The 24,576-nt window shown below is 37.3% G+C and overlaps 1 pseudogene; it reads right to left on the reverse strand.

Annotated features, from left to right (window-relative positions):
• Positions 1–1,070: 1,070 nt before the first annotated feature.
• Positions 1,071–24,291, reverse strand: LOC136176369 (dnaJ homolog subfamily A member 1-like; annotated as a pseudogene).
• Positions 24,292–24,576: the final 285 nt, after the last annotated feature.

Consider the following 24,576-nt stretch of genomic DNA (forward strand, 5'->3'; position numbering starts at 1 on the left):
AGTTCCAAAATATCTCTCATCTCAGAGTTCTTGTTCTCTCATCAGTAAAACAGATTTTGTACCTCAGAAATAGTCAAAGATATATAACTGAGGCCACTGTCTACAAATTTTTCAATAAATATTAATGCTTTGTTCTCCCAGTATGGTGTTTCCCAGCAGATTATGTTGCTGATCTAACCTGGGGTTTAAATAACAATTTGATCCAGCTATAAAACAATGTATAAAGAAGCTGGATTCAAGTGAAGGCATGACTTGCTTCCAAAATATGTGCAATCAAAACAAGGAGGGAGCTTCCTAATATCAGAAGAACTCATAATAAATAGTGATTTCTATAAATGAACAACAGTGGAATTAGTACGAGATGGAGCTGGCATGGTACCAGTGGAAGTGGGGCAAATAACTAATTCATAATCTCCTTCATTTACCTAGTTCTAAAATGTAAAGTTCTTGTGTAAAAAGCATTTTGATGCAACTCAATGTTTTTTGGAAGAAAGTTACTCTGTCTTCATAACAAGAAGTTATTTATAATACAATTAAATTGATAAATAATATCTTGAAGTTTTGTGTATTTTAAAATGTTGTTATTGTTCAGTCGCTAAGTCATGTCTGTCTCTTTGTGACCCTGTGGATTGACTGCAGCATGCCAGGCTCCTCTGTCCTCCATTATATCCTGGAGTTTGTTCAAATTCATGTCCACTGGGTCAGTGATGCTATCTAACCATCTCACCCTCTGCCCCCTCTTCTCCTTCTACCTTCAGTTTTTCTCAGCATCAGGGTGTTTTCCAATGAGTTGGCTTTTTGCATCAGGTGGCCAAAGTATTGGAGCTTCAGCAGTAGTCCTTCCAATGAATATTTAAGATAGTCTCCCCTATTTTGAGGTGGAACCACATCTTGTGCTGAGAAGTATGAGAACATAATAATGTTGGAAGAATAGAATATTCTACATTTCTTTTTTTTTTTTTTTTTGCATTTAAAGCCAATCAATTGAGTATTTTGAAATATCCAATATTTTGAGGTATTTTTAAACTTTTATATGCAAGTAAAATCTTCATCTAACTTTTCAAACACTGCTATGCTTGAATATTAAAATAATAGCAAGTAGTGAAAGTATGATGATTATAGTCCTTCACTCCGTTACTATTAAAAATAAAATGCCAGCAGTGAGTTTCACTCCTGGCCTTTGTAAGAAGTCTGACCCTGAGGACCACCTCAAGAATGATCATCATCCTCATATGCTTCTCCATTGAGTGGCACCATCTTTCCTGAGCTGAATCAAAGTCCACTAGTTTTACTTGGTCCATTTCATCAATCTCTTCTACTTCCTTCTTCTCAGGAGTTTTTCTAGCAAAGAGAGTTTATCAGGGGAGAGAAAGCCATTCCTGGCAAAGTGTAACCTCAATTCAGTGATTAGGCAGCCCTTTTCATTTAGTCTATGATAAATTGGCATGCCTTCATTTAGCACACAGTTGATGTCTTTATGCTTGACAATCTGACCTGGATGAGAAGCGATGACTATGGTTTGGTCATCAAGAGTAGACTGCCTTTTGGAAGCCACACAAAACTTCAGCCAGCTCCAAGTTCATACACACGAGATGGTATTCTCCGTCTTAGGTAAAAATATGGTCCTTCTGATCTAAAGCGGTGATAATATCCTCTGTCTCCAATCCTGGTTCTTGGTCTCCTTCACCATGGAGTATTATCTTCTGGCCATCTTTCATGCTTTTGTTAATATGAGATTCTACAGTTCTCTTCTGAAAATACTGATTGCTAACATTCTCATTTAACACTAGTGTCACAGTGAAGTCCAGTTCGGAAATATTAATGTCAAAATTAGGGATGGATATGATGGAGTGACAGTAAACAGTACTGTTTCACATCTATGCTCAACAATCAGGAAATTGTCATTGAATAGTTAAGAAAATTATAATCCATAATCTTAATCTTATGACTCTTTATTTCAAAAACAAATCATGCCAAAATCTGCTCAAATCTATAGATAGATAGCCAGGGAAAACTGTTCTGTATCAGCCTCTTAATCCTTTCTTTCAGTTAAACAACATAAAAGAGAATGTCACTTTTCTGAAGATTCCCAAGAAGTTGGAAGCAAGAAGATGGAAGCATTGCTTTTTGAGAAAAATCTATTCCAAAGAAGTTCTTTCATTTTCAAGATTGTCATTAGACAAACTGTTGAAAATCAGTCTTCCCACATAGCGCTGTCATCTGAAAGAGATGAATAAATTTAATCAATTCAAGCAATCAGTAGGATGTTTTGTCTACATGGTGAATCCAAATATCTGTGCATTTGAATGTTACTAAAATATCTGGAGAAAAAGTTGAGCTTTTACAATTTTGACAAGAACGTCTTTCCATTTGACAGAGTTAAGCTGTTCCACTTATCCCCCATTTAATTAAAAATCTGTCCTTACTTCATACTTCTTAGTAGTTTAAAGTTTGTGCATTTTCCCATATTTATAATTAATTTGCATATACTTTTACATAGAGCTATTTTAACTAACTTGATATATTCAGTCAATAGAGTCACATCAGATGTTTTAATACATAAACTAAGAAATTTAATTGATCCAGAAATAGTCAAATCAAATTATATTGATGTCACACAACATAAGTCTACAGTATCTCCCTTCTTAGAACTCCAAGTGAGGAGGAGATTTTGTCCCTGTATAGTTTAGTATGCCAAGAAATATTTTATAGTTTTTTAAAGATCCTGGAAATACTGATAAAGTACCAGAATACTTAATCAGGAACAGCCATGAACTCTATTGTGTTTTATGTGCCAGTTAGCTCTTAATGCATTTACATGTCTCAATACATTATTGAATAAATATATTGAAAAAAAATAAGACCATAGAGATATTCTTGAACAGTATGCCAGGTCCAGAATTATTTGGGTTGAGAGAGTTGGATTCTGAATAAATCCCATAAGAGATGGAATGCTCTAGCTCAAGTTTTTGTTTTTTTTCCCTCATTTTAGAGGGAGATGTGTATTGAATGGCTTCTTTCCATCAGAAACCTGGTGAACATTTTGGTTAAATGAGACACTCATTAATCAAGAACCTCGCCTGCCTTGGTATTAGGAATAGAGAATTTCCATTTACCCTTCGAGAAGCCCTTCATTATATAGTATTTGGTAAATGGTAAAGCTTGGTAAAGCTGATCTACAATATTTTGGCCACATGACACAAAGAGGGGGCTTACTGGAAAAGACCTGGATGCTGGGGATGATTGATGGAAGGATGAGCTGGTTGGATGGCATCATCGACTCGACATAGTTTGAGCAAACTCCCGGAAAGAGTGAAGGACAGGGAGCCTGGTCCCCCTGCTGTCCATGGGGTTGCAGAGTGGGACATGGCTAAAGTAACTAAGAAACAATAGCCTCTCCTGTCTAAAGGTAGGTTATTATTTTCTAAATGGCAAATAAATCTATATTAAGATTCAAGTCTTAAGGTAACCAACTGTCGTGGTGTGCCTGGAATAGAGTGACTTCTGAGAGGCAGGGATTTCAGTGGGAAGTCCGGGAAATCGCCAGACCAGCAAAGACGTGGGTCACCATATCTGTAGAAATGGTTCATTTTCTAAGGTTCTTTTTTTTTTTTTTTTTTTAATGATTTGCTAGTTGGTTAATAGCTTTGATAATTTTGTTGTTTTCCTTATAATATCAAGTTTAATCATGTTATCTCTGAATTTTTAAAATTCACTTTGCTTAGTAAAATCTTAGAGGGAGACCAATACAGGACAAAGAAGCTACCATTAAAGGATTTCCCTTAAAAAAAGCCCTTTGTGGTTCAGAAGTAAGCCTGGTTTTCATGCCATTGTTAGGTTCATCAGTTATAGTCTGTACTTAAGGATAAAAGATTTCCTAATGTCTTCTGTGGAAAAATAGGATTCTCTTTCTTTATACACAAGTAACCTTCCAAACCTTCATCCTTGGCTCTTTGAACAAAATAGGAGAGGAAGTTAGAAGCTTTTGCAGGAGCTGCAAGTTGGGTGAACATATCTAAGCTAAGGAAACCTTGATTTTAGGACCTCTAGTTTGGAATGAATAGATCATTTTGCTCTTTCTTCCTTTGGTACTTACTGAGTTGGAAATTTTCACCACGCATGATCTCTTGCAGCAGAAAGCAATATTAGTACCAATAAAAGGGGTATGAACGGAAATCAGTGACATGTGTCTGCCATTTTCTAGTCTAGATGGCCTACACTCAATCTTTGTGATTTTGGTATTAAATCTGTCTACAATTCCCATTTACAGGTAACAGCTTTTACAAAGATATTTTTTTTCACTTTCAAAACATTCATAGTAATATATAGATATCTATGTCTCTGTATACTTACTTCAGACTTATAGGCAATTCAAAAAAATAATAATAAAACTTTGTGAAAAAAAAAGTCATTTTGGTAATAATGGTAACTTGCTTGTTCACTTTTTAATTTATTGGAGGCCGAATGAAGTCTAACTTTTAGCCTTTTATCTCTTTGCTTCTTGTCTACTCTTGTTCTTTGTCCAGTTTTGTTTTGGTGTTAACATTTTTATCTCTCAGAATTTGTATACAGAAGATATTATTAACCCAGTTAGCATACTTGTTGCAAATAATTTTCCAAAAATGTCATTTGACTTTCATTTCATAATTATTTCTTATAAAATATTTAATTATATTTTCAAAGTTATTGATTTTTTTCCCCTTAGTTATTTGTTTTTACTGTCACTTTTCTGCTTAGGGAGGGATGTAGGCATATTTCTTAATCATATCTTCAGTTCACTGGCAAAGAAATAAAATGAAGCAATTTTTTTTCAATGTTTTCTTATTTCTCTTATATTTTCACTTATATGACTCTAGTCAAAGGATAAAACTTTTGAAGGACAGTCAAAATAGGCAAGAAATCAAAATTATTTACTAAATACAAAGTTGACTGTACCCTTCCTGACATCAATACCAAGCTATTAGATTTCTCTGGGAAATATGCCCTAAGGAGTATTTTGTTAATCTTTTTTTTAAAGAGATAAACTGAAGCTTTACATCATAAAATACTATTAACCTGACAGATTTAAGTAGATCATTTTAGTCCTTTTCCCCCCCTCTCCTTGGAAAGTGGCAATCACATCATCCTTATGCTTCTTTCTTGTCAAGCATATTTAACAACATACTCAGAAGCAGATGGACACAAACACTTGATGTGAAATCAAAAACTGTAAGTCTTCTCAACTGAGAAATTCAGGTTAGTCATCGCAGAGTATGAATACTTGAATCCAGTCTCTTCCCATCTTTTTGCATTAGACCTGGGCCACTTAGCCTTCTCCCTATAGATTTAGTTTCATTTCACAATTTAATTTCAGGCTTGGGGAGAAGGAAAAAAACACAAATTATAGAATTGATAAGAATGAGCATAAGATAAAAAAGATTGTAAACCATTTATAATGGTTTTCCTGCATCCAAAGTTAGTTACTGGATGTTTTACATATTCTCATGACAATCCTCAATGATAGATTAATTTGCATTGTACCCCTTTACAAGTGAAGAATTAGAGGTAAAAATGTGCCAAGGAGCATGGTAGCTTGTTTTCCAATTGGGGTATAACTGACATATAATATATTTGTTTTGAGTATACAACATGATTAGATATTGGTATACATTGTAAAGTGATCACCATAATATGTCTAGGTAACTTAACAGTCTGTTACTGTACTTAGTTGCAAAAATTCTCTGCCTTTTATTTTCTTGAGGAACTGCTATACCGATTTCCACTGTGGCTACACTAGTTTACATTCCCACTAACAGTTCACAGGCGTTTCCTTTTCTGAACATTCTCCCGGGCACTCATCTATTTAGTGTTAACTGTTCTAAGAGGTTTGAGATGATTGTTATAGTCTTGATTTACATTTCTTTGGTAGTGATGCTGAGCATCTTTTCTTGTGCCTGTTGACCATCTGTATGTTGTCTTCGGAAAAATGTCTTTCAGGTCTTCTGCCTATTTTTTAATTGGATTTTTTTCCCCCTACACTGAGATGTGTGAGTTCTTTGTCTATTTTGGATGTTAACTCCTTCTCAGATATGTGATTTGAAAATAATCTCTTATTCAGTAGATTGACTTCTCACTTTGTTCCTTTGCTGGGCAGAAGTGTTTTAGTTTGAACTTGTACTTGTTTTGCTTTTTATACTAGATTTAAAAAAAGTCACGAAGACCAATGTCAAAAAGTTTACTTCCTATGTCGTCTTCTCGGAGTTCTTTGGTTTCAGGGATGGTACTTGAATGTAAATTCAAGTCTCAGGACGGTTTTGAGTTAACTTTTGTGTATGTATGGTGGTCCATATTAATTCTTCTGCAGGTGGCTATCCAGTTATCTCAGTACCAGTTATTGAAGTCTGTCCTTTCCTCATTACATATTCTTGGCTCCTTTGTTATAAATTAATTGACCATGTATGTGTGCGTTTATTTCTGGTCTCTTGTTCTGTTCTATGGACCTATGTGTCTGTTTTCCTGCCAATACTTTACTGTTTTATCGACAAATCTTCTCACCTCCAGGCCAACCTTTGAAACCAGTTGCAGACATTAACCATTCTTACTGACATTGTTGTTGACACCATATTTCCTTAGCAATAAGACTAATGTCACATTTCTGACTCCTTGAGTCCCTGCTTTATGCTAGATTAATCTAGAACGATACTGTGCATGTGTGTTAAATCACTTTAGTCGTGTACGACTCTTTGCGACCCCATGGACTGTAGCCCATCAGGCTTCTCTGTCCGTGGGATTCTGCAGGCAAGAATACTGGAGTGGGTTGCTATGCCCTCCTCCAGGAGAATCTTCCTGACCCAGGGATTGAACCCGCGTCTCTTACATCTCCTGCATTGACAGTAGGGTTCCTTACCCCTCACATCACCTATTAAGCCCCAGAATGATACTCTCCTCCCTATATTTCTGTTCTGGAAAGTGTCTAGATTTCCTAAGAACTATCAAAATGTTCTTTGCAACTGAGTCCTCAGTATTCATCACTCAGCATCTTTTGAGGTTAATACTCTATTTGCAGACATAACCTCCATTGATAAACAGACAGCTCTTTGGACGATAAACACTCTGTACCTCAGATTCTCTACCCATTAGTTGAGACCTCATGAAGAACTGGCAGAAGGATTAAGAGAAACAGGATCCACAGAGCACAACTATGTGCTTGTCACATAGCAAACACTACATAAATGCTTACCAGATTTTTTTAAAGCTCTTTTAAATTCCTGTTTCATTTATAATCAAGATTTCTCTGTTGCACAGTGCCTGAAGGTTGCATTTGGAATCAGCCTTTAATTCATCTTCGGAATCTTAAATGTGGCTTTTCCAGAGTTTTCCATTTACAAAGAGAACACATAGCCTTTATAAATGGACCTTAGACCCCACTGAGTTCACATATCTTTAATGGAGTTGTAAAGATTTTTTTCATTTTTTAAGAACACTTTTGTAAAAATGAATAGCTTTGACTGGACTAAAATAGAAAATGTAGAATTAAAAATATTATATTTTGCACTTGGCAAGGGTATATATTGTTTCATAAAACTTTTATGGGATGTGTATGTGTTAGGTTGCAATGTACATTATATATTTCATTCTCACAGTCATTACAGTTTGAAATAAATGAGTCCATATTATTAAGTATTTAAATAGTATGTCTAGAGTGGCTTGAGAATCATTGGATTCTGTAATCTCACTGTCAAAAGAGACATAACAATCTATATATGTTCACAAAATTCAAAGCAATATTCAGTGCATAGTATTTTTCAGTTTTTGCTTTAAGAGTGCATAAGCTTCTTTCTGTATATTTACCCCTTTTTAAATGTCATATTTGAGATTTGTATGGGAAGGAAGAACTGTAAACTGTGCTCTTAAATATTAAGGGTAGAAAACCAACATCCCAAGTACTACGTTGTATAAAACTTTAGCTGATATATACATGGGCTTCCCTGGTGGCTCAGCTGGTAAAGAATCTGCCTGCAATGCAGGAGACCTGGGTTCCATCTCTGGGTTGGGGAGAGTCCCTGGAGAAGGGAACAGCTATCCACTCCAGTATTCTTGCCTGGAGAATCGCATGGTAGACCACAGTTCATGGGTGGCAAAGAGCCAGACATGACTGATTTAGTTCAATAAAATAAGCATTAGAGATCTTTGTTTTAAAAGCAAATTTAAAAAAATCTTAAAATTTACCTAGATTTTCTATGAATTACCTGTTCTTCAGCTAATTTAATTCTATTTGCCAGTTTCTCCTATAGAAGACATATTAATTACAATTCTGCTTTAAAATATTAACTTTCATAGTTTTCTTATTTTTCTTTCTTTTAAATTCCTTCTGTTTATATCTATCCCTCCCTTCCTTGCTTCCTTCCTTCTTTATTTTTAGGAGATGGAGTCTTTTCTAGAAAATTGATACAAATCTTGAATAGCTACGTGAAATGCAATTGGATATAGAGGATCAATGTTTTTAAGAGAGTCACATGTGACTGAACATATTCTTTAGGTTTTTCTAAGTATGGGAGATACCTCTGTTTTTAGAGATTATGATTTATAGAGAATAAGGAATCAAGTGAAACAATTTTGTACCTTTGAAATGGATGCAATTCCCATGAATTCCTTTCACAAAGCATAAAAAAGATGATTAACCAAGCAAAATAATTGGCCAGTTCCTTTAGCTATCTTGAATTGAAAAAAAAATTACTTGCAATTTAGCTCTATATTTTTATATGGATAAGTGTCTATTAGGAACTCAAGTACATTCATAAAAATAGTGTCCGTGAAGTCTCAAGATGCTAAAACACTGTTGTCAGATTTTATTCTCTCTGAGAGTCTTGCCATGAAAGGTAAATTAATTTTAGTTACATGTAACTTAGGTATAATATTGTTTTCCCCCTCTTAAGTTGTGGAAACTGTGCAGTTGTTATAATTGATCTTGCCTAATTGAAACCTCCATTGAGTGTAGACCTTGTTAATCTAATTTAGATTATAAACCCAGTTAGTCTGGAGGGATTTTACAGACCTTGTTACATTCTTTTCAGAGATTTTACTCCTCTCATTTCTTCTCTAGAGACATTTAGTCAATCGATGCTACCAAAAAAAAGGAAACAGTGACACTGGGTTTTTGATGCACCTGGTTTTTTGTATACATGCTCCTCAGCTGCAAGTAAGTTACCTGCAAGTGAATTTCTATCTTGCCTTTGTTATTGCATACTTAGTCTGATCCTATCCCTTTGAATATCTTGATGGCAGCTTGGAGAGGCAGTCACTTGCACATCCATTCAAGAGATTATTTTCCCTACTCTGATTAAATACTACAGACAAGTGGTTACTCCAGACATTACTTTTAACTCTTATTCTTCTTATTTAAATATGAAATATAAATTATGGCAATCTTCTATTATTGAAATAGCTTTACCTATTGTGGCCTTCCAATTGGCGAGATTATGTACCTTGCTCGATGGCTAATATCTAAGCCATATCTGAATTTTGCATTGCATTTTAAGTTGGCTTTGACTGTAGACATCTTGTTAGTAATTGATTGACTCATCTTCCTTGGGCAAATTCTCTCAGTCCTCACATAGCAGCATGGGGCATGAAACCTGGCTTTATGTAATTCGCAATTAAGTGTCGATAAGATTGTTACACAAATAGTCTAATAGAAGGAGGACTGTGATTGGACAAAGAGGTAGGTACCAAGAGTAACAGAACAACAAAAGACCTTCCATCTTTCTGGTTTTCTTTCCGGTCCTTCTCTGGCTCTGATACCTGTTACTGGGAATCAGGGGTCATGTGTGGCCATAATTGCAGTGTACCCGGGTTGCCGTCCTCATTGTTAGCCTATTTTGGCCTTTATCCAGTCTATTTGCATATCCTCATCCCCCAAAGAAATCAACTCATTCTTTGTGAAGACAGTGCTAGCCATGTGCTCCTACACTGGTGTTAAGTACAGATCTCATCTCAAGAAGTCTTGATAGAGTAATTGAGGCAAAAGCCATTCTTGTCAAATCCAAAGTTTACCTTGTTGAGGAAGACAGTGGCTTGTGAGCCTGTGGAATCATAAAGTACAGTTTATTCAATGTCAACTCTGTCTTCTCCATGAATCCCCTGTGAGTTTCATATTGACTTTGGAAATTTGGACACCAAGAGGTAAGGCTTATGAGATAGCCCAGCTGGGTTTGAAGAGCCAGATGCCCTAGATACTTCCATGCCTCTGAAGACATAGCTGATCATGCTGCAGCCCTGGAGTACTGCCAGCCACTTGTGGGCTATGAAACAAGTGAAACTCGGTAGAATGTGTTCTCAAAGTGTTAATTTTAAATATATAATAAGCTTATAATAAAAATGATAACAAACAAATGGAATTACTTATGGAGCCTTACTATGACTAGCAGTGCATCTCATTCTACTCATGCTTTATCTTATACCAATATCAGAGCAACCTATGAGGTAGAGATTACAGTTGACTCTACATTAGCACTGAGAAAAAAAAAAAGGCTCTGAACAAGGTTAAGTGATCTTCCCCCAAACTGCGCAGTAAGGAAGTCACGGAGCTAAAATTTAAACCCAGAAAAGGCTAACTGTAGAACCAGTGATCAAAACACTGCACTGGTTTTGAGGATTTGGGGGAAATTTCAACTCCTTTAACAATAACAGTCACGTTTTAAAACATTTATAAATGCTGAATCAAATATTTTAAAACTATGACAACCTTATACTCTGGTTTCTCTTCAGATCATATAAAACTATGACAACCTTTTTTCTATTGTGATGAATTGATGGATAAATTCTTTCAGAATGTTGTTAAGGGAGCAGAGGGTATGACATTAAAAAAAATCTCCAACAATATCATTTGAATTTAGAAATGAGACTCTACTTTATTCTTTTCAGCTCATTACAGTTGAGCTATTGTTTAAAAGTAACTTGTTCACTTTATTCAATATTAAACTTATGACCTGAATTTTTAAAAATAGTTATTATTGACACCTCTTTGAGAATTCAAAATTAGAGTCACTTCAGTTTCAGTCGCTCAGTCATGTCTGACTCTTTGCGACCCCATGGACTGCAGCACGCCAGGCTTCCCTGTCCATCACCAACTCCCAGAGCTTACTCAAACTCATGTGCATCGAGTCAGTGATGCCATCCCACCATCTCATCCTCTGTTGTCCCCTTCACCTCCCTCCTTCAATGTTTCCCAGCATCAGGGACTTTTCCAATGAGTCGGTTCTTTGCGTGAGGTGGCCAAAGTATTGGAGTTTCAGCTTCAGCATCAGTCCTTCCAAGGAATATTTAGGACTGATTTCCTTTAGGATGGACTGGTTGAATCTCCTTGCAGTCCAAAGGACTCTCAAGAGTCTTCTCCAACACCACAGTTCAAAAGCATCAATTCTTTGGTGCTCAGCTTTCTTTGTAGTCCAACTCTCACATCCATACATGACCACTGAAAAAACCATAGCTTTGACTAGAAGGACCTTCATTGCTAAAGTAATGTCTCTGCTTTTTAATATGCTGTCTAGGTTGGTCATAGCTTTTCTTCTAAGGAGCAAGCATCTTTTAATTTCATGGCTACAGTCACCATCTGCAGTGATTTTGGAGCCCCAAAATAAAGTCTCCCACTGTTTCCATTGTTTCCCCATCTATTTGCCATGAAGTAATAACCTGAGTTACTTAGGTAATAAACATATGGTTGGCTCCTCAGTGTGCGGGTTTTTCTTCTCTTTTGTAAAGTGTACTAAAGGCAAATTAAAGCAGTATTCATTTAATATTTATAATGTTAGTTTTGTTTTGTATTTTTTTAAGCAAAAGTGATTACTGAACACATACTACATGTCAGGCACTGTAGCAAACCCTGGGGAATACACTGATGATTGGTCACATCCCTTCCAGTAAGTGGAGAGAAGATACAGGTAAACGGAGCAATAAGCCCTGTCCTGCCTGTCCTGGGGATATATGGCTCCTAATACCAGTCTACGAGAGGCACAAAGGGCGTGGGATAGAAACAGCAGAGGAAGCTTCTGCCCAGAGATGTGCTGTGGAAAGTGAGTGGGAGCTAGATAGAAGAGCTGGGTGGCAAAAATCCCGGGCATATAAAAAAGATGATTCATGGTGTATACATTTTCCTTTTCCAAACTATCAAGGAGAAGAGAGGAAGCTGATAAAAACTGAAAAGGCGTGAGCTGGAGCAGATGGCACTTGGCATTGTGTATCGTGATATATAGTTTTGGTCTTGTCCTGTGAAAATGGAATGTATCAAGATTCCATTTGAGAGTCAGGGTGGGCCATAGTCAGATTTGTAACTTGGGATGATCATCCCTAGTGATGGAAATGTCAGGGGAGTGGGGGAGCCAGAATAGGCAGGAGAATACCCGCTAAGAGTCCGTGTGGGTAATAAGAAGCGTGATGCCGGGGGCCGGAGTTGAAATCCAGGCAGGGATGATGTGTTGACAGCTGTTTACCAGGCAGAACTGAAGACTTGGCAGGTAAGTGGATTGGGACTGGGAGGCGAAGTGGTAGGAGCATGTCTCAAATGTCTCCCAAGAATCTACTGAGACTATTTTGAAGTTGTTGCTCTTCTTAGAGACTGGGATAGAGGAGGGAGAACAAGCCAGTGGCTCTTTGGTGGGGCTAGGAATGTAGCATGGTTTCCTGGTTTTTTATTCCTGTGGTTAGTCAATGGTTAGGATGCCTTTAGAATTTCCATTGTTGACTTATTGGCCCATTTTAATTATTCTGCTAATGAATCAACTGTTTGCTTGTATACAGTATACAGAGAAAGCAAGTTTACATTAACATTTCAAAAAAAAATGACAGGAGCTTAATCTTTCCTTTACATATTCACTCTTTGCTGTGTATGGAGATATGGTGTGGTGATAGACAATAGGTCTCAAGTCAAATGCTGCCTGGGTTCAAACCCTGATTCCAGACTTAAAATTTCTGTGACTTTGCACAAATCAGTTAGTGTATCTGGGCATTGAAGGCTTCCCAGGCGGCACAGTGGCAAAGAATCCGCCTGCCAATGCAGGACACGTGGGTTCAGTCCCCGGGTCTGAATGATCCCCTGGAGGAGGAAATGGCAACCCATTCCAGTATTCTTGCCTGGGAAATCCATAAACAGAGGAGCCAGGTGGGCTCAGTCCATGGGTTGCCAAGAGTCAGATACGACTGAGCATACACACACATAATGAGGTCAGTAACTCCCACCAGGACTTGTTTTGAGGAACAAATTGGCCAGTGTCTGTAAGGTGTCTGGCACATGGTAATCACTAAAGGTCATTAATTAGCATCTTTTCTACTTCTGTGCTAAATCTTGTTTTTGGAGCTTTAAACACAAAGACAAATGGGACATAATTATATTAGGCTGTGGTAGTTTGTCTTTCATTAACTCACGGATCAGATGTGTTTAACACTGGAGAGTTCATGTCCTTTTCTTTTAGTTTAGTGACATTCTCTATTTTTAGAGTTTAAAAAGTAAAAAATGATTTCATTGTTTCCTGGAAAACCATGGTACTCTAATTTAATGGAAAAGGATGTTGAATTGTGAGCAACTTATCCTGAGTTTGACAGACAAGTTATCAAAAAAGAGAAACTCTGCTTTTTTCATGTAATTTGGAAACAATTCTCTGGAACGACTTATTTTCTGATTAAAATATTTTTAGTCTATTTTGCTTTGTATCATCAATTGAAGTGTAAAGTAGTTACAACACTGTTAGCCAAATATCTAAACAACATACTTTATGACAAGATTTTTTTTTTTCTCTTCTTCCTTCACATTTATTGTGAACTTATATACCCTGAGAGTGTTTCCTAGAAAACTAGGTGAATACAAACCTGAGTTTCCTCCATTTAATTTTAAACTTTGTGCTTTTAGATCTGGTTCCATGATCAACAATGAGTGAAGCAAGGCAAAGTTGACTTTCCAGAATGGCACAGCAGTTGTTAGGAAGAGAATGTTTCTTGTTCTAATGGGTAGAAAACTATCTTTTTTTTCCAAGGTAAACAATATCACATCCCCAGACCATGGAGAGTACAAAATTGGATATGTATTGAAATAATAAATTGGCAGTAGCCTTTAATGTTCAAGGCCCTGAGACTTATGCAGCCTCTTCCATTGTATTCCAGAGAATCACTGACTTGTATGCACCCCCATAAAGCATCACTTCTCTGTGTGTGCCCAGGGGCACCCACAGGCTTCTTCAGTCTCTTTTTAGGGTGTTTTTAAGCTCAAAACCACAAACCAAAACAATGCTAAAACATGATTTACCTTCTGCATCCACTGTTGAACAGTGAGTTTTCCAGAGACTACATGATGTGTGATATCACAAAGCAAAAGTCCCTTGAAAAAATTCAAAATAATAACATTTTCTTTACTTTTTTTGATGTGAATTGTAATGCTGTATTAGTTTGAGGTTGCTTTCAGTGTTAGTTGAAAATAATTCATTGAGATTACAAGCAAATCAATATTTAGATCCCATGTTAAAACTAATCCAGCTCAAGAGAGAGAAAATGGACAAGAATTTTTCTACCATTCACCCAAATATTTGTCCCTCCATGAAAATAAAAGTGGAAGATTTTCCATCTCTGATGATCATTTTCAAGTGGCATTATGTATTAGGTGGATCTAAGTGGAAGTTATTTTAACTGGGAACATACTTTTAACTGGAACAATCAACAGACTGATTAGAGAATACCCACTAATATTATTTGTCTCTTTTGACTCCATAGTTTGCAGTACATTTAGCCCCATAGAGCCACACAGGTCCCTTCTCTCAGGTAGGACCCTTTATGGACATCTGTGACAATTAAGCAGAGACAAAAGCAGTTATGTTATGTTCCTGAGCAGGGGATTCTTGAAAGATTGTCGTCTCTGAGGATTAATGTTGTGGTAGCAAAGGGTGAATTGGCGAGTCCAAGAAAATAGCTGGAAGCCTCTTATAGAAATTTGGGGTAAAGAATTCCACTGTTAAAATGGGGGCGGGGGGGGGGAAGAGAGAGAGAGAAGATGCAAAAGAGAAACAGGAGAAGGAGGACTCAAAAATGATGCTCTCGAATTAGGTCATGTTAGAAGCAGCAGAGTCACAAGCAAGTCGAAGGTTTTAGAGATTACTAGTGAGTCCAGTGGCTGGTAGATTGTGGTAAGGAAGACTTGGTCCATAGGGGGAAAAGAAGGAATTCAGTAGTGAGCAGAAGTTTGACTTCAAAGCAAGACCAACAAGTTAAATGTTTTGTACCAAGTGTGAATAAAAAAAACTTAGATAAAAATGAAGCAGTGGGTATGAAATCTCCTGTAGCAGAGGGGCAGTGATGAAGTCAGTCAAAAGGAGGGCTGCCCTGAGCTTGAATGAGTTGGAGGAGAGAGATGAACCTGGATCACTGTTGCAAATTGGGTTGTCTCATCTTTTCAGGCAACCTCTGTGCACCCTGAGTTTGCAGAGTACTGCGCCAGAGTTTAGCTGGAGCTTTATGAACTGTCATGTCTGGGGAGAAAAGAGTGTACAGGTCTATTAAACCTTGAGGCTATAATCACAAGAAATCAACACATATTTCAAATGAAGTGTGAGTTGCTCAGTTGTGTCTGGATCCTTAGAACCCCATGGACTGTACCCCGCCAGGTTCCTCTGTCCCTGGATTTCTTCAGGCAAAAATACTGGAGTGGGTTATCATGCCCCTCTCCAGGGAATCTTCCCGACCCAAGGACTGAACCCAGGACTCCGTCACTGCAGGCAGATTCTTTACCACCTAACCTTAATCATTTATGTCATTATCTTCATTAACTACTTGTGGAACTAACGTCACTGTAATGACAGCATGTTTTGGCGTATAAAAAGTTGCCCATCTCTTACAGAAATAACTAGCATGTCTCCTGTTTGGATAGGGGTAAGAATGGCAGCTTCTGACAGTGGGAACTGTACATAATGAGATTCACTGTTTATTTATTGAAATTGTCTGAGAAGAAAGACTGACAAGTAGGCTAATAACACACTAGTGTCAACAACGGGACGCTAGCGCTCTCCTCACATGGCCGACGTTTAACGATGCTATATATTTATGAGACATTTTAACCTTGGTTGTTTTTAACTGTGAAATACCTAGATCATATTATGTATAAAAAAGTATTGACTGGGAATCAAATTTATGGAGAAAAATATCACGCTTTGGGTTGAAAAATTGACCACTACTAGAATATAATTTCTGAAAATGCAGCCTGAAGGCAATTCACTAGAGGGTAATTTTTCAGTGCAGTAGGCAAGTTTTCACAGGCTTGTGACAGCCTCTCTCTCCCTTTCTCTCTTTCTCATAACCTTTAAGGCATATTTTTGTCCTAAATATGCTTCAACATTATTACTCCTTAAGACATCTTGTTTAATTCATATAGTCATATGACATATGAGGCATAATTAATGCCTAATATCAGAATCTGGGTTGTTAGTCAAGATTTTTGAATGACTAATTTGCAAAACAATATAAACATCCTAAGTCTAATTTTGATCAGTAATGATAGACACATGTACTATTTTGTGCATAACCTCCTATATAATTTCCCAGCTCCTAGGCTTTTTATTGTTTGTTTTATTTTCTCCCCTTTCCTGAAGAATCCAAACACAGTCTGACTTTTCTTTTCAAGCACATAACACTGACCATGTCACCCTGCTCCAGAACCTTTGGTGATTTCCTACAGTTTGATAAAAGTAGAAAATTCTTAAACGGGAAAGTAAGGATCCGCTAATCCAATTCCAGTATGTTGTTGTTCGGTCATGTCCTACTTCTTGTGACCCTGTGGGCTGCAGCACGCCAGGTTTCCCTGCCCTTCACCATCTCCCAGAGTTTGCTCAAACTCATGTCCATTGACTCGGTGATGCCGTCCAACCATCTCTCTTAATCTCCTCCTGCCATCAGTCTACCCCAGAATCAGGTTCTTTCCTCAGGAGTCAGCTGTTTGCATCACGTGGCCAAAATAATGGAGTTTCAGCTTCAGCAACAGTCCTTCAAATGAATATTCAGGGATGATCTCCTTTAGGATGGACTGGTTTGATCTTCTTCTAGTCCAAGGGACTCTCAAGAGTCTTCTCCAACACCTCAGTTAGAAAGCATCAGTTCTTTGGTGCTCAGCCTTCTTTATGGTACAACTCTCACATTCATACATGACTACTAGAAAAACCATAGATTTGACTATATGGACCTTTGTCAAAAAAGTAATGTCTTTGCTTTGTAATATGCTGTCTAAATTTGCCATAGCTTTTCTTACAAGGAGCAAGTTTCTTTTAATTTCATGACTGCAGTCACCATCCACAGTGATTTTGGAGCCCAAGATAATAAGGTCTGTCACTGTTTCCGTTGTTTCCCCACCTATTTGCCATGAAGTGATGGGACTGGATGACATGATCTTTGTTTTTTAATGCTGAGTTTTAAACCAGCTTTTTCACTCTTCTCTTTCACCTTAATCTAGAGGCTCTTTAGTTTCTCTTCACTTTCTGTTATAAGGGTAGTGTCTTCTGCATATCTGAGGTTATTGATCTTCTCCCAGTAATCTTGATTCCAGCTTGTTCTTCATCCAGTCTGGCATTTTGCATGATGTACTCTACATATGAGTTAAATAATCAGAGTGACAATATGCAACCTTGATGGACTCCTTTCCCAATTTGGATCCAAGCCCTTATAACATGTCTGTTTCTAATTTTTGCTTCCTGACCTGCATACAGGTTTCTCAGGAGGCAGGTAAGGTGGTCTGGTATTTGCATCTCTTGAAGAATTTTCCACACTTTGTTATGATCCACACAGTCAAAGGCTTTGGTATAGTCAATGAAGCAGAAGTAGATGTTTTTCTGGAATCTCTTGGTTTTTTGATGGTCCAATGGATGTTGGCAATTTGATCTCTGGTTCCTCTGTCTTTTCTAAATCCAGTTTGAACATCTGGAAGTTCTTGATTCACATACTGTTAAAGCCTAGCTTGAAAAATTTTGAGCATTACCTTGCTAGCATGTGAAATGAGTGTAATTTTGTGGTAGCTTGAACATTCTTTGTTGTTGCCCTTCTTTGGGATTGGAATGAAAACTGACCTTTTTTGGTCCTCTGGCCACTGCTGAGTTTTCGAAATTTGTTGGCATACCAAGGGTCGCACATTAACCCCATCTTTTAGGATTTGAAATACCTCAGGTGGAATTCCATCACCTCCACTAGCTTTTTCGCAGTAATGCTTCCTAACACCCACTTGACTTCACACTCCAGGATATCTGTCTCTAGATGAGTGATCACACCATTGTGGTTATCCGGGTCATTAAGATCTATCTTATGTAGTTCCAGTATGTGTACCTGATTATTTCCCTTACATGGCACACTCGTCACCCGCTCTATGCATTTGCTCATGGTGAGGACTTTAATACTAGCTTTTATAACATAGTAGTAGCCAAAGGTGGCATTTAATGTTTCCCTCAGGAGCAGTTTTAATATTAAGTAGTGCACAAAGTTTTAAATATTTCAGGCATTCTTTGTAGATTCCTTTAAGGTTTGCTTTCACGAGTAAAAGCAGTAATAGGACTGAAGGAAGAGAGAGACGGATGCAGGGAAAGAGAAAAATAAACACAGAAAGAAGAGAGAGAAATCTATCTATTTAGTTGCAAAGTAGTTATGTTACAAATCCAGTCAAATGAGACACTCTCCTTAAGAGTTATTTTGGACACAGATTTCATTCCACACTTGGATTTTCCTTTTTTCCTCTGGGCCATTTTGGCATAATAACTTACATTGGGATGTTAAATATTGATGGTTTTATATATTAATGATTGGCCTTTGCTATATTAAATTATAAAATCTATTCTATTAATGGTAAAAGTCCATATCTTATGAGGTGGTGTAGATCATCAGAACAACCAATACTTCAAATTAAGAAAAAAGAAGAAAAACCTCTTAAAGCTTAGTACTGACTTGGTTCCATGTTATATTCAAATGTTACCTTGAAAGTCTTGGTCTTTTCACTATGATCTATGTAGATAAGTGTTAGTTGCTCAGTCATGTCTGATTCTTTCCAACCCCATGAATTGTACCCCGCCAGGCTCCTCTGTCCATGGAATTGTCAAGGTAAGAATGCTGGAATTAAAAAAAAAAATACTAGAATGGGTTGCCATTCCCTTCCCCAGGGGATATTCCTGACCCAGGGACTGAACCTGAGTCTCCCCTATATAGGTTAATATAGTAGTTTTTACAAATTTGTTTTGTTTCAGATTAAATCTATTGAATGCTCCCATTTTTTATATTTTTGGACATATTATTTTAGTCTGTCTAAATTTCTTCTCCTGACTTGGAATATCCTTTATAGTGATTCTTCTGTCTAGCTGAGAAATTAGGTATTTTTTCTGCCTGTTTGTTTTATGCCCTATGCACAACTTCCTCAGTAGATGACCTTGGATAAGTTTCTCACCTGTCTGAGCCTACATTTTCTTGTCTGTATAATGGGATAATACTAATGCTGACTTCGGTGAGGTTATGCATGTAGAGAAGTTGAAGTGTGCTTAGGTTATAGTTAGCACCCAATAATAAGCATAATGTCAGAAACATGTGAAGCCTGTGTGGGTGAATGTTTAACTGAACATCTTACTGTAGCCCTTGTGTCAATCCTGAATGTCAGATTGGCTGAGAAGAAGAGGTATATTCTAGTGCCCAACAAGCCTTTTTTCATAGACTTGCTGTGAGTAAGCAGCACAATATTTTAGAATTAAGTACTTTTGAAACTCCTTTTGAAAGTATGGTTTCTAGGCATTAAATGGTGCTTTATTGCACTACACGCCACCAGTAAAAAGAGAAAAAAATGATGAAGAAATATTGAGTAATTCCTTGCTAAAAAATCCAGTTTTTAATTTATAGAGTTAGGCATGAAATAGTTTTATTTTAAATTAATTGCTAAGTTTGGCTATTTTGTGAAATATTTTGATCAGGCCTCATTTATTTAATTGACTTCACTCCTCTATGTATTCATTAAATCATTCCACAAATACTTATTAAACATATACTGTGTGTTTGGCACTATGCTAAGTGCTTAGAATACTATGGTAAACAAATAAGGCTCCTTGTCTCAGAGAGCTCGCCATCTCTAAATAACTTCTCAATGTATTTTGATCTTGACATTAAAATTGACATTGAACATTTCTTGGAAACCAATTAGGAAAACATCTACACTAAAATTATATTTTTTCCTGTGCTATGTAATTTTCAAAAACACTACCACTGTGTAACATATACAGATATATCCAAATAATGTCAATGTGATGAATTAAAAGAAACATTGCCTTTCCTTATTTACAAATTAGATTTTGAGCTGTTTACTTAGGTGCAGTTTAGCATAAAATATCTTTAATTTTCTCATCATTCTGGTAAAACTACTTCAATATTCATCTGCATTGTATGTAATGAAAGCATAGCTTGGATGTGACAGGAAGAAACATCGATTTTACATATAAATTCTGACCATTTGTGAGCTTACATGGGTTACTTTGCAATCAGACTTGGTAAGAATCAGAATATATGACGAGAATTGTACATAAATGTATAGGTACAAAACGTAAAAAAGTGCTTCTAGTTTTGTTGAATACTGTAGTAAACAACTGAGAAGTGGTTTTATGAACATATATCTGGCCTTTCAAAGATGCAACTTGCTGGCTTTTGTTTGTTTTTCTTTTCCAGTGATGTAGCAACAGCCCCTAATATATGGAGCAGATGCACACTTAAAATAAGCTTCTAAATATTTTGGTAAAAACCAGAAGCAAACTTTGCTTAATATCACATTGTTTAGAAGGTTGGTGGATTGAAGAAGGGATTTTTTTTTTCTAAGCCACTCATAATTTTGATGTATTTTTCTCAGTTCTAACCGAAAATGTGTTGAATACACAAAAAGCATTTTCCAGGGCTGAAGCTTAGGCTTCCCAAACATACATCTCTCAAATCTGCTTAAGATGTTACTATGCAACCTAGTTTTATTTTTTCATTCATTTGCATTTTTAGATGCGTTTCTCTCCCTCTCCGGTTATTAAAGTTGGCGGCTGCATGGGGTAGATAGCGAGCCCCACTGTATGTCGGTGTCTTCCTGGAAATCACCTGGGGCCGAGAGTTCCGTCTTTCTTACCTTATCGTATCTGGAACACAGATTTGCTCTGCTCGTCACATTTTGGCATCTGTGAATCACTGTCATGTTGTCATATTCGTAGTTACAAAGTAGCCGATGGGAAAGGAGCCAACTACTTGAGGCATTTTCAATGGAAAAAAAAAGTCTGATTTCAGCATTATTCATTGGAAATGCTACTTGTGAAAGCATTTACTTCAGTTTCTGAGATGCTGGCAATGACTTTAATAGGCAACGCATAATCTTGCTTTTTAGAAGTGCTCCTATGTGCTAGAGAGTTGAAGCAACCAGTAATTATTGAGAGCTACAGGTAAAATGGCAAGTTTAGGAACCCAGAATGAATACTTATCCATGATTTATTTACATGTTATCAATAGTTCCTGCTACTTAAATGGACAATGAGCAAGTCATGTCAATAGAGGTTATTTATGAGAATTAATTCTCTTAACCATGTACTAGTCCCTTATCATTTTACCTTTCTTCATGAATTAAAATGGGCAAAATTAAAACTAAATTTTAAAATTAAATGGATTCAGGGTAAATCTGGAAAAATAGTAGCAAACAAATTTGTAAAAAGAAAGGATTTAATGTTTTTAAGTGAAGTTAAAATCCATCATAAGGCAAAAATGCTAAAAATATTTTAAACATCATGTTTTGTTTTAGCTCTATATATTTAGTAAAGGTTTCTCAGTAAATTAAGTTCTCATCTCTGTATACCTATCCCTTTGTATATTATTTAAGTTAAGAGGATCCCTTTTGGTAACCTTTATGGAGATATAGGGTGTAAACACACACGCGCGTGCAAGTGCACACACACACACACACACACAGAATGACTCTACAACATCTAACTACATTAAGATTCTTCCAACTCAACTTAAACTTTGAATTTATGAATCTTCTCACACGGTCCCCTGGTAATTTTATATACATTTTGCTGTTGTTTGAATGACTGTGGTGACAAGATGGCAGTGCTAAGACAAATATCCAAGGAAAGCTATTCATTTACAATGGAGTGTATAGATATTTCCTTAAGCAAGCATTTATAAAACTTTTATTCTATGAATACTATCTGTGGTGGTATACTTTGAAAAATAAATCTCAAAGGACTGTAGTTCAATAATTTTGGAAACTCTACACATTCCAGTTTTACTTAGAGCTTCATAATGAGCATTAGCATTTAAAAGTGTCTGCAGAATCCTTCAATAAAAACACTTTACAAAAAACACTTCGAAATATATTTGGCCACCGATTATTTTTTTCTCCCTTAAAACACAGTTGTACCCCAGGGAACATATTTTGTTTGGAAAATCTATCTTAAGCAGAGAGACTCATGGCTGCTTAAAAAGATCGAAGCGTCCTTCAAAGCAGAATGGTGAGCTACATCTGTATTCTAGAAGAATCAGCTTATTTAGTTTTTTGGCAATTCTCTTCTAAACCCACATCTTAATCATTCCGACCACCACATCATTCAGACCACCACTCCTAACCCAGGAATGTTAGTCTTTCCTAGGGCCTGCATCCCCAAATCTTCACAGCAGAGTCATCTAAGTTTTCAGTCTTTCTGCAGATGGTATCAGGAGAAGGAAATGGCAACCCACTCCAGTCTTCTTGCCTAGAGAATCCCATGGACAGAGGAGCTGGGGGTGCTGCTGTCTGTAGGGTCGCACAGAGTTGGACACAACTGAAGTGACTTAGCAAGCGTGCATGCATCGGGGAAGGAAATGGCAACCCACTCCAGTATTCATACCTGGAGAATCCCAGGGACAGAGGAGCCTGATGGGCTGCCGTCTGTGGGGTTGCAGAGTCAGACACGACTGCAGCGACTTAGCAGCAACAGCAGCTGATGGTATGAGGCCCAGGCCCACATTGATGACATGTGAGAACATGTTGAAGTTGGGTGGCCTCAGCCTGCAGCGGCTTGGGGAGCAAGGTTGCCATTCCTGGGCAGAGATTAAATGGGGTCAGGGCAATGAGAGCACCAAACCCTAGCCACTAGACCAGTGGTCAGTGACCAGGGCCTGGCCCTTTGGCTTTGCAAAAAAGATTTCCCACAAAGATGGAAAGTGGTGAAACAAGTAAAGTGTTTATTAGGAGGAAAAGAGTGCAATGCCTGTGGATAGACACTCCTGCGGACTCAGAGTCGCAGTCTTGAGAATTGTTTTTATGGGGCATTTCTTCCAGGTTTCCTTTGGTCAGTCATTTTGACATGCCTCATTCTGAGCCCATATTTGGTTTATCTCTGTAACTTCTCATGTGTGCATACACATCTCTTAGCCAAGATTAGTTTTGCCAAAGAGGACTTTGGGTAGTTGGCATCACTTACTATGTATGGGGTGGTACTCCCTCCATTACTGACCTCCAAGGAGGCTTTCTGTGAATGTGTAGTCAGGAAGTTATCCTGACTTTGAGAATGAAAAATACGTGGTCTTTCATCTCTTATCTGGGCAGGGTTCAGCCTCCTCGCTCAATTGTCCTGCTATTCTTGTCTAGGAGTATCAGTCCACAAGGAATGAATCTCCAATTGCTTTACCCTCTGGGGGGTGGGGACATCTACTTCCTGCCTCAGTGTGAACCACTTTGCAGAAATACATGCATGTTAAATGAGATGATCTTCTGAAATATGACAAATGATTAATGCCTTTAATATAAAAAGAACTTCTACTAGTGAATATGAAATAGATCAAGAGTCTATCAGAAAAATAAGCGAAGTGTGTGAACAGGCAATTTCCAGGAAGGAGAATAAAAGTAAGCTTTAACTCTATATAAAAAGAAGTTTGCCTTCAATAGTGGACGTGAAATCCAAATTAGAGCAAAATGAGATTGTATTTTCTTTCACCCATCAGATTACCATACTGATTCACATCTACAGCTGGTGAAAATGTAAGGAAATTGGCACTATTAATTCATCAGTGGATTATGAATTATAACTTTATTTAAAATATAGTCTGTCAGTAGCTATTAAGATTATAAGTGTATCTCTTGATCCAGTATATTTAACTCTGGAGGGAAAAAAAAAAAGACATTATAAATTTCTTACTGGCTGAGTTCTTCAACCTCCCCTCCCTCTTACCTCCCAGCCTGCTGCATCCAGATATACAGATCCACCTCCTTATCCCATCCACTGTTAGCTCAAATACTACTGCTGGGTTAGTCAAGGTGGAGCTGGACATCTAGGTAGCACTGCCTATGTGAAATTTCTGCCACTGCTCTTGGCCACGTTCCCGGTTCACTAACCCCCAGCCACTGTCTCTAGAAGCTCCTTCTCCCACTGTCCTTGTGCTGTTGTTCAGTTGAGATGACTTCTTTTCGCGATGGATGAAGTCAGGCTTCTCAAATCTCGAGATTTCAGCTGTTTGGAAATATAGCTCATTCAGTTCATACACACATCGCTGGTCCTCCCCCAGTGCACCCAGGATTGACATGGCGAACGTGAAAGGTTTCAGTATCCGAAAGAT

This window comes from Muntiacus reevesi, chromosome 10 (assembly GCF_963930625.1).
Source record: "Muntiacus reevesi chromosome 10, mMunRee1.1, whole genome shotgun sequence".
Taxonomy (NCBI): domain Eukaryota; kingdom Metazoa; phylum Chordata; class Mammalia; order Artiodactyla; family Cervidae; genus Muntiacus; species Muntiacus reevesi.